Raw genomic sequence first — 8,348 nt, forward strand, 5'->3', positions numbered from 1 at the left:
CAAGTAGTGGATCCTACTTATGCCTAAGGATATTTAGTGACACCAGGAAAGCAAAGATGGATACAGACATCTTTATGATGACAACCAGGGTGTAAACATAGGTCCTATGGCTCACCAGATGAACACCACCATGTGTTCCATAACCTTGTTATTTCCACCTTAAATCAAAAGAGCTGCTTTTCTCTTAATATAAGCGTGCTTTCTGATAACTGTTTCAAAAGGATATCCATGCAAGTTACAAGTCTATGAATGCATTGCAAAGGGTGAACTAAAATGCACCCTATTGGGGTTGGGGATTTAGCTCAGTGGTAGAGCGCTTGCCTAGCAAGTGCAAGGCCCTGGGTTCAGTCCCCAGCTCTGGAAAAAAAATGCACCCTATTATAGGAAAATAAAATCTTTATAGACTGAATAATATTCATAAATAGAATAATAATTTGGAATATTTTTTCTTTCAGAAATTTTTCTAATCTAGTGGAAGGAAATGTTTCAATGTTTATGTCAATGAGTGTGAAAGAAATTTAAATACAGTTTCTTTTTAAAAAGCACAACGATAACAAAATCAAGACCTTTAGCAGAGACTGGTGTAGGATTGTCATACAGGTGAAAGCAGGTACAAGATAGAAAGAGGCCTGTCACTGGATGAGAAGGAAGGATGGGTGGGAGAAAAGTTTGACGGAAGAGGAGGAGACTGGAGGTGACGGCAGGAGAAGTCGAGGGGAGAACGTGGAGGCTAACGTTAAGATTCCTCTCTGCACATTTACAGTTGTTATGAATGTTCTTAAGGGATGGATGTGTACCGGGCTTTGTATGTTTAGGTGGGCAATTATATCTTATCAATTGGATCAGAGGTTATTGTGCTGTGTATTCTCCCCCCCACCCCACCCCCGGAGCTGAGGATCAAATCCAGGCCCTTGTGCTTCCTAGGCAAGTGCTCTACCACTGAGCTAAATCCCCAACCTGTGTTGTGTATTCTTTATTGTGGTGAGTTGAGTTTGGGAGAGTGTGTGGTGGCAGAGACACTGGGCCACCACGGAGTTGGGGTGTGTTTCTGGCAAGATATCTAGGAGATATCTTGGGGGCACTGCTGTTGTGGATCTAGTGGGGAATAAAAGACAGCATTTTATTTTATATAATTTTACAACAACAGCCTGGCACCTGCAGTCCCAGCACTCAAGCCTTAGAGGCAGAAAGACCAGGAGTTCAATATCAAACTCAGCTACCCCAGACCCAACTTTAAAACAGTTAACAAGAAAACCCACAAGACTCTTAATGACACAACGATTATGCTGTCCAGTGTCAACTAAAGCTATGCCATGCCAAGAAGAATGTGAACTATAGTCAAAATGAAAAAATATCCAGTTAGTAGGAACAGACGCTGAAATGAATCGGTTGCAGAGAAAACAGACAAAGCAACCGGTGTGGCCTTGTTTAGACATTTGAAAAACATAAACATAAGGAAAGGAGAAAGGGAGCCTGGACTGTAGTGATCATTTTGGAATATTTTGTTTCTTTAAAAAAACCCACAGAAATATTACAAGACTATGTCTTCCATTTTAACCCCAGGTGTGGGATAAGGGATTCCTTCAGATCGTCCACAGCAGCTGACTATGATTTGCCTCGTGCTTTAGCAGGGCTGTCATTTTTTTCCCAGCTGCAGACAGTCTCTGCGATTGTGTGACATTGGGGACACTTCAGAGGGTAGATGAACACCAGGGCCCTGAGAGTTGGAGGCCAGGGGCGCTGCTCGTTGGTTGGTTGCTGTTGATTTCAGTTTAAGTCGTTGTATTCCAAGAAGAAATTAGATATCCCGATGTCGTAGATTAAACTTGCCCCAAGAAACTCCATGCCTCTAATCAGCAGGAAACAGTCGAACGGTGACATCACCCCTTTTCCTTTCTATCCTTTTTTCTCTCCTGTCTAGCGTTAAGGGGTTGAGATGGTAGAAAAAGGGTGGAGAAGGATGGAAGAAATAAGAACCCACAACGTAGCGAATGCTGGCTATCCTGGAGAACCTGCTACTTCCATTTCCCTAAATGTACAATTTCTAGGTACATTCTAAGGGCATATCTTTATACCCATATACTCTCACCTCTCACCAGAGAAGCTCCATCTGCAGCCGATGGAGACAATCACAAAATCCACCACCGGTCAAATGGGGAGAACAGCCAACCATGGGGAGCCCAGTCCCAATGGATACATCTCTGATGCAACACCACTATTCCTGGGTCTCAGGGGACATCTCAGAAGATGGGGTGGAAAGACTGTACGAGCCGGACCAGGACCTCATTCAAAAGAGTGGCTTCCCTGCATGAAATGGAAGCTATGCCAATGAAGTCTCAAAGACATGGCTGCCTAAATGAGACCTGACAACACTAAATGACACTCTAGCACGGATGAGGGAGGTCTCACAAGGCCCACCCCTAGAGGAAGAGCTACAGACAATTACTGGCTGCATGAGAGGGAGAATCAGTCTTCTCCAAGGACAAGACTCCTGTCTCATAGGTTAGTCAATCCCAAGTGGTCAGCCCTAAACAAGAGATCACACGTGTGTGTGTGTGTGTGTGTGTGTGTGTGTGTGAGAGAGAGAGAGAGAGAGAGAGAGAGAGAGAGAGAGAGAGAGGGAGAGAGACAGAGACAGAGACAGAGACAGAGAACTGAAGAAGTCATAATCTGAGAGGGAGAGGAGAGACACAGGAAGAGTTGGAAAGGGATGGAGAAGGGATGGAAATAATGTAAACACAGCATTCATGTAGAAAATCCTAAAATAAAAATTCTAAAAATTAAAAATGATCAGATTGTATGTAATATGTGTATATATGCATGACAATTAACTGTTGTAACTTTTACTGATGTACACATATAATACGCAGGTAAACACAGATTGATACTTTGATTTTATTTTGAAATTAACACACAAAAGTAATAGGCTTCATTATACCGTTTCCACACTTAAACTTCAATATACTATGTTCTTATTTGGCCCCACCCACTACTTCCTTCCCTTGTTTCTGATCTTCCCACTTCTTGGTCCCTGTCCTTCCTGGAAATAGCCCTCCTTTCTTCTTTCATGTCATGTGTGACCCCGCCTACCTGAATCCTGTCAGTCTCAGGTTGCCTCCTGGACCTCAGAGCCTGCTGCCAAACATGTGGCTGCCCAGGGCATCCGACTTGCGAGCGCCACGATTTTCTCCCAGTAGACCCCGAAGGGGACGTTGCATTTGGCATCAGTGGCACAGGTAGCGAGGGTGAAGAACTGAACCAGGCGCAGGTTTTGCAGGAGAAAAGAATAAATGGAGATAAGAAGGGGCGGGGGGCGGGGAGATGCTGCGCACTGAGAAAGTCAAACTGAAGGGAAGAAAGGAGGAAAAGGTCTTACTCCGGCCCCACTGAAGACGACTCTTTAAAACAAGAGAAACAAAGGGTCAAATAAAGAACGAGTTTGTGTTTGTTTGTTTGTTTGTTTGTTTGTTTTAAAGAACCAGAGGGGTCCAGGACACCAGGCAAGCACAACTCAGGGAGCTCATAGGGGCTTACAGAGAGGAAGCAGCAGCCACAGAGCCTGCATGATTCTTATCTGTATAGACGGTGTGGTTGTCCAGCTTGGGGTTTTTGTGAGACTCCTAACAGTGGCAGTGGGGGATGCTTCTGACCTTTTTTTTTTTTTTTTTTTTTTTTTTTCGGTCGCTCTTGAACCCTTTTTTTTACCTCCTATCGGGTTGCCTCGTCCAGACTTGACATGAGGGTTTGTACCTAGTCTTATAGCATCACCCAATGCTGCGTTAAGCTGTGTTAGGTTGACGTCCCGAACACTGGGGGCGGGGCTGTTCTTCCCCAAACTGTTCGGAAGCTACATAATTAGCATCACAGAAAATCCCAGCCTCTTCCATGAGGACAGTTTTTGCATGTTGGGACTCTTACATCCCCCTGGTCGTCCACACTAAATCTATCTGATTGCTTGAGAGCCGTGCCTCCAGTACAGATATTTGTACATGCAAAGCACATCATTTTGGGTGTTTGCGTTTCTGTGGGTTTGGCTACTGTTGTCATCTCATAAGTTAGTTGTCACATGACTTCATTGCAGTCTAGCGAGTAATCTACACGGCGGCTACTGTTCCTGTCAGCCTCCTAGTGACGGAGCTGGGCTTGTCCTGATTGACACTAGAGCCCAAAAAAGATAATGGCTTTATATACTGTGTGCTCTATAAAGATAAGTGGGGATCCTCACTGTTGTTTTTAAATCTCGGGGTTTTAAAAAAGAAAACATTGATAGTGAAACTGCTTTACTGACCTTGAATAGTAAGTTTTTAAAAGAATGGGATCTACATGAAAATAGGAATGAAAGTATTTTTTAAGAAAGTGTTTATGAAATGTGTGTTTCTAGAATATGCCTCCCATGTTTCGAAACGATTAAAATATTTCTTCCTCTTAGAATATAAAATAATGCAAAAGTTCATCCTACAACATATAAAAAGGACTGAACACCATGACCAATGTGTTCTCATGAACTAGGAACAGAAGGAAAACATCAACCTGACAAGGGGATCTGTGGGAGCCAGACAGCTGACCTTACGCTAATGGATGAAACACTGAAGGTTGCCCACCGAGAAAGATCTAAATGAATGTTTGGCTTCCAGTTGGTAGACTGTTTGGGGAGAATGGTGGGGGGGATTAGGAAATGTGGTTTTTCTGGAGGAGGCGTGGCCTTGCAGGAGGGCGTGGCCTCGTTAAAGGAAGTATGTCCTTGTTGGAGGAGGTGGGGCCTTGCTGGAGGGCGTGGCCTTGTTAGGGGAGTTGTGGCCTTTTTGGAGGAGGTGTGTCACTGGGGGTTGGCTGACTTGAGGTTTCAAACACCAGGCTGTCTTCCTCTCCTCTACTTGTGAATAAGTCCCGAGCTCTCAGCTACTGCTCCAGAGCCATGCCTGCCTGCCTGCTGCCATGCTCCCCGCCATGATGGTCATGGATTCAACCTCTGAAACTGTAAACAAGATTCCAGCCCAATGCTTTCATTTATAAGTTGCCTTGGTCATGGCGTCTCTTCACAGCAGTAAAACAGCAGTAAGTAGCTAAGACATCAAGTGACAGGCAAGTGAGAGAAATAAAAGCACCCAGACGTGAAAGGAAAAGTACATTATATTTGCAGGTTATTTTATATATAAACATCCCAAGGAATTATCCAAGAGGTATCAGAACCGATAAGCAAATTCAGCAGGGCTCACTGATCAGTACATAAAAGTCAATAGGATATTGACAGTAAACAACCCGAAGTTAAGAAAATCCCGTTTATAATAGTGTCAAAATAATAGAAAACATAGACACAGATTTAACAACAGAGGCACAAGAGTCACTGAAATCATAAAACTCTGTGGAAACAAATTAACGGATCTCTAAATAGATGGAAAGCCAGCCACACCCAGTCTTACTGTTTATAGTTAAGATAACAAGTGCCCTAAATGGGTTTACAGATTTAACACCATGCCTACCAAACACTAGCTCACCTTCCCTCCCCACTGGCAACCGAAAAGCTTATTTATAGGAAAACATGAGAAATTCAGAGCAGTCAAAACAATCTTGAAAATGAAGGACAGATACAGGAAGACTCGAGTTACAGTGAAGGTGGCTGGAGAGACGGCTCAGTGGTTAAGAACACTCACTGCTCTTCCAGAGGACCTGAGTTCTGATCCCAGCAACTACATGGTGCCTCACAACCACCTGGAACTCCAGTTCCGGGCGCTCTGCTGCTGCCTTCTGGGCTTTGGCAGGCACCTGCACACACATGGAGCAGAGATCGGGAGTGGGGGGGAGACAGAGACACAGAGACAGAGACACAGACAGAGACACAGAGACAAGGAGACACAGAGACACAGAGACAGAGAGACAGAGAGGAGACGGAAGACAGAGAAATAAAAAAGAAAATCTCTTAAAAGGTAGTCAAACAGGGTTGGGGATTTAGCTCAGTGGTAGAGCGCTTGCCTAGGAAGCTCAAGGCCCTGGGTTTGGTCCCCAGCTCCAAAAAAAAGAACCAAAAAAAAAAAAAAGGTAGTCAAACTACTGAAACCAAGGCAGTGCCGTGCAGTTGTAGACAGTTGTGTATATAGGAGAATAGTCTTGGCAACACAGAAATTGTTTCCCATATTGATGGCTGAGTAATTTTCAACCTCAATGCCAAGAAGACTCCCTGGGGAAAGAGTCATGTCTTCAGCAAATGATGACGGGGTAACTGGGATCTGCATTCCAGAGAGTGAATCTGACTCGTTTCTTCTCACATAAAAGACACGGTGATAAGGAGAAACGTAAGTGCTCACATAGTAAACCTCTCGGAAACACAGGAGTAAGCCTTTGTGTCTTTGGGATAGGCCCTTATTTCTTGGAAATGCTACCGATAGAGAAAAAGAGGTCAAATTTTGTCAAAACCACCAACATTTGTGTCTCAGTGCACATCAGCTATGTTCGAAGGCATCCAAACCGTCTGTTAGTTACATCGCAGGGTAAGTGACTTGTGTTCAGATGGCAGATTCCTACAACTCAGGAATCAGAAAGCAAATAGCTTCATTCGAAGTGGGCATGTGATGTGACAATTTCTCCAGAGACATATTGGAAATGAACGTTCTCAGTGCTGCACAAAGAGACGCCCAGGGTACCCAGCAAGGTTTTCTTTCTGTAATGGGAGTATCACAACCCAAACCAGGTTAGCAAGCAGCACACTGTCTCTATCTTTCATGCCCTTAAAGCAAGGGGGAGCTCCCCACAGCCTACTCCTGATTGGCCCACTTGGAAAGTGGTGGGGAGAAAAAAAAGGAAGGAAGGAAGGAAAAGGGGAGGAGCAGCAAGACCTTTGCAAAAGCAGAAGTCTCACTATGTGAGGGAGATTCAAAGATTTGAATTCCTTTCCATGAAAACTCTACAGGGTCTTTGTGTGTGCAGGGGGCAATTATGAAATATTGGTTCCTGTCAGACTAGCCACCTTTAATAGAAAAAAATATTCTCACAGTATGAAAGAGTTAACAAACACATGAAAAGATTCCAGTGTTGTGAGTCACTAGGAAATGCAAATCAAGCTCTTTAGTATATGTTAGGATAAAATAAAAATGCCACACATCAGCAAGAAGGCAAGTTTTCAATTTCGAAAACGATGCATACCCACCATGCCTATTATGAAAGCACGGGGGAAATTCATATGCCTAGTAACAAATCTTCAAAATGCATGGTGCCAATTCTTTCTCATGGAAAGCTGCAAAACATTATTGGAAATAAAGAGAGGAGTAATGCTTTCAGACTAGACGATTCAATATTATAGGGACGTCAGGTTTCTCCATAGTGCACTCACAGATTTGATAGAACCTAAATAAAAGTCGACTAAATGATCTTATTAGATGGTCTCACTGTGTAGCCTTGGCTGGCCTGGAACATACAGGAGTCCTTCTGATATTGCCTCCATCGTCATCGTCTTAGCATTACATGGAAACACAAAGGTGAGAGCAGAAACAGACGCTGTTGAACAAGAACCGGGTCAGGAATGCACCCGTGGCACCGAAGATAGAAAGGCTTTTCAGTTGATTGGAGACCCGTCTATTGGTCGCGTCTCGAGACAACGCTGCGCATGCTCAAGAGCTGCACAGTCAAAGGAATAGTGTCTGCCCAGGACCCCAAAGACCAAGTTTTCACCACAAAGGAGATGTGTTTGCCCCAGAAGGACAGAGGGAATGGGGAAGAGACAAAGACAGGAGATAGAGGATGAGGGCGAAGGGGAAGGGAAGAAAGGGGAGGCAGGAGGGGTATGTATATGTTCCAGGTGATAAAATAAACACAGCCCAGCAAAACCTCTAGGACACGTTAAAAGCAGAGGCAGGTGGATCTCTTGAGTGTGAGTCCAGGCTAGACTACAAAGCTAGTCTCAGGACAACCATGGTTACACAGAGAAACCTTGTCTGGAAAAACAGACATGTTTGTTGCTGCTCTATTTAAAAGTAGCTAAGGAATGGGTGGGAAAAACGTAAATGTCCTTGAGCCGATGAATGGATACTGAAATGTGGAGTATCTACGCCATGGAATACTACTCACCTGTAAAGAAGAGTGACACGATCCATTTCACAGGGAATGGGTGGAACTAGAAAAGATCACCCTGAGGGAGGTGAGACAGACCCAGAAAGACAAACATGGCATGTTCTCCCTCATCAGAAGCTCCTAGACCCAGATCTTCAGATGTGAGAACATATTACGGAGTGACTGCAGAGACCAGGAGAGTTAGAAGGACCATCGTCAGGATGGGGGCGGGCAATAGTGAGGTGATAATAGGACACCCATGATCTAATCAGGGCAGGGACGGGGAGTGAGGGAAGGGAGGAGATAGA

At 44.3% G+C, this 8,348-nt stretch overlaps 1 pseudogene; it reads left to right on the forward strand.

Moving 5' to 3' along the window:
- The first annotated feature begins 3,094 nt into the window (after positions 1–3,094).
- On the forward strand, positions 3,095–7,628 carry LOC116898479 (annotated as a pseudogene).
- Positions 7,629–8,348: the final 720 nt, after the last annotated feature.

The sequence above is a fragment of the Rattus rattus genome, chromosome 4 (assembly GCF_011064425.1).
Source record: "Rattus rattus isolate New Zealand chromosome 4, Rrattus_CSIRO_v1, whole genome shotgun sequence".
In the NCBI taxonomy this organism is placed as follows: domain Eukaryota; kingdom Metazoa; phylum Chordata; class Mammalia; order Rodentia; family Muridae; genus Rattus; species Rattus rattus.